Source organism: Chelonia mydas, chromosome 5 (genome assembly GCF_015237465.2).
Source record: "Chelonia mydas isolate rCheMyd1 chromosome 5, rCheMyd1.pri.v2, whole genome shotgun sequence".
Classification (NCBI taxonomy): domain Eukaryota; kingdom Metazoa; phylum Chordata; order Testudines; family Cheloniidae; genus Chelonia; species Chelonia mydas.
In genome coordinates this window covers 132,658,579-132,661,279 of record NC_051245.2, presented here as the reverse complement: position 1 = coordinate 132,661,279, position 2,701 = coordinate 132,658,579, and the positions used below count along the sequence as shown (strand labels likewise).

Sequence of the window (2,701 nt, the reverse complement as noted above, 5' to 3'; positions counted from 1 at the left end):
GTGAGAAAACCTGGATTTGTGCTGGAAATGGCCCAACTTGATTATCATACACATTGTAAGGAGAGTGATCACTTTAGATAAGCTATTACCAGCAGGAGAGTGGGGTGGGAGGAGGTATTTTTTCATGCTTTGTGTGTATAAAAAGATCTTCTACACTTTCCACAGTATGCATCCGATGAAGTGAGCTGTAGCTCACGAAAGCTTATGCTCAAATAAATTGGTTAGTCTCTAAGGTGCCACAAGTACTCCTTTTCTTATTATGTATTCAGTTTGTTACAACAAATCATCACACACTGATGCTTTGGAAGTGGAACTTCCCTAAGACCCTGAAGTGAGAAGCCATGCTTCAATTAGCCAAATCCAGGACATGGTATAGATGAGTTACTTTCCTTTTTTTTAAAAAAAAAAAACCCTTCGAAGTTTTAGTCTCTTCTAAGAGTTATTTCTCACATTTGACACTTACACCGAAGATTAGAGAATTAGACCACATCATTTAGGAACAGGACTCCAAAATGATCCTTTGGTGAGAGGCATGTTGGAAATATTCAGTTTAGATTGCTGGAAAATAAATGCAAAAAGCATACAATTAGAAGTTTAAATGATATCATATATCAGTGTGCTATGCTTTATCAAGCTTTCTTTGCTTCCACCTTTAGCCCCCAACCCGTATCAACCAGGTGTATTTAACAAGGGGAACTTCCTGTTTCATTTTTCTATTTACCATATTGATTAAAGATATTATTTTTAACAATGAAAATGCACAATACCTTTAAACCCTATGTGTATACTGCCCTCCCTGAAAATCCACAATCGTCTAGTCTCCCTAATCTGTTCTGCATTCTGCAGCAAGGTCTTGCAGGAAGCGAAGTCCCTTTAAAATAAACATCTTTTATACTTCCTGCTTGCAACCTGGTGAAGTTATACAATAACTCGTGTCATGACGTTGCATTGGAATAATGATCCTGATGACACAACCTTCACCACAACAAAACATTAAAAGCTTGTCCCTTAAATCAAGACAAAGTTTTAGAAGTGTAGAGCTGTTTTTTACTGGAACCTTAAACCTGTCTCTTTTTACAAAGGAGGAATTATCATAATATATTGCCCATATATTTCAAGTATACTTAAAATAGCGTTGCCAGCTTTCCTGATTTTTATTGTAAGTAATGAGAACAGGAGGACTTGTGGCACCTTAGAGACTAACCAATTTATTTGAGCATAAGCTTTGGCGAGCTACAGCTCACTTCATCGAGGCATCCTGTAAGTAATGCTACTCCGTATCTTTATTGGTAGGTGGGGAGCCAGTATAAAGACACGGCTCAAGTGTCCAAGTGACGCCCGGAGTGATGAAGCGGGAGATCAAGGTGGGGACGGGTCTGGACTGTTCGGCAGCGGGACGGACTCGGCCAAGCGTTCTCGGGCAGGGAAACGCGGGGAAGAAGAGCGCAGGGCGCAAGAGGACGGGGACGGGCGGCTCCGGAAAGGAGGAACGGGGCCTGGCGGAAAGCAGCCGGCGGGCGCGGGGCAGCCGGGCTTTGTGGGCGGACACCGCGGAGCCAGGAGGGCCCGGGGACCCGGCCCCGCTGCCAGCCGGGAGGACCCGCCTGCGGCGGCGCCCAGAGCCCGCATCTCGCCGCACGCCCGGGGCGCCTCAGGGCGCCGCCAAGCCGCCTTCCCCCGCCGGCCGCGCGCGGCCCCGCCCCGGGCGCGGTTACCCGGGCCCCCGCGGACCGAGGGGCCTCGCCCCGGGCGCGGGCTCGAGGGCACCCGGGCTTCGGGCGGCCTTCCCCGCTCGCGGCCCGCGCGGGCTGGGGACCCGGAGCCCCGCCGGGCGCCTCCCACCGCGGCTCCCGCCCCGGGCGCCCAGCGCCCCCCAGCCCCGGCCGAGCGGCGGGCCCGCGGGGGGGGCGGGGCCGGCGGGCGGTCACGGGGGCGCTGCAGGGGCCCGGGGGGCGGGGGCGGCACGCGCACGCGCACAGGGGACGGGCGCCGGGGGCCGCCGCACGGGCTGGGCCCAGTCACGTGGGGGCAGCGCCCGGGCCGCAGGCTGCGGGGGCTGGGCCAGGCGGCGCATGCGCGCGGCGGGCCGCCGGGCGGGGTCGCGGGCGGCGTTAAGAGGCCGCGGACCCGGCGCCGCCCTGAGGCGGGAGGAGCGGCGAGCCCCGCGGCGGGGCCGGGGGTGAGTCGCGGGCTGGGGCGCGGTGCCTGTGCGTGGCCTCGCCGGCCGGCTCCCCCGACCCCGGCACCTGCGGCGCCCCTCCAGCCTGGCCGGCGGGGACCCCCGGGTCTGTCCGGGGGCGGGTCGGGGCAGTGCGGGCGGCCGGGCGGGCGGGCGGGCGGGCGGGCGGGGGGGGCCGGGGACCCCGGGGTCTGTCTGGGGGCGGGTCGGGGCAGTGCGGGGGGGCGGGGTCGCTGCTGTCGGGGCAGTGCGGGCAGGGGGGGGCCGGGGACCCCTGGGTCTGTCTGGGGGCGGGGTCGCTGCTGTCGGGGCGGGCGGGGGGACCCCGGGTCTGTGCGGGGGCTGGGTCGGGGCAGTGCGGGCGGGGGGGCGGTGGGGACCCCTGGGTCTGTCTGGGGGCTGGGTCGGGGCAGTGCGGGGGGGCGGGGTCGCTGCTGTCGGGGCGGGGGGGCTGTGGGGACCCCTGGGTCTGTCTGGGGGCGGGTCGGGGCAGTGCGGGCGGGGGGGGGGGGGCCGGGGACC

The 2,701-nt window shown here is 60.9% G+C and overlaps 1 protein-coding gene across 6 annotated transcripts in view; it reads left to right on the top strand.

The window, feature by feature from the left end:
- The first annotated feature begins 2,048 nt into the window (after positions 1-2,048).
- Positions 2,049-2,701, top strand: part of TDRD7 (tudor domain containing 7) — a 125,897-nt gene continuing 125,244 nt past the window's right edge. For all 6 annotated transcript variants that reach the window (XM_043547170.1, XM_037902400.2, XM_043547168.1 and 3 more), the window contains exon 1: positions 2,049-2,179. The gene's annotated coding sequence lies outside the window, so the exon portion shown is untranslated. The remainder of the gene's footprint in view (positions 2,180-2,701) is intronic.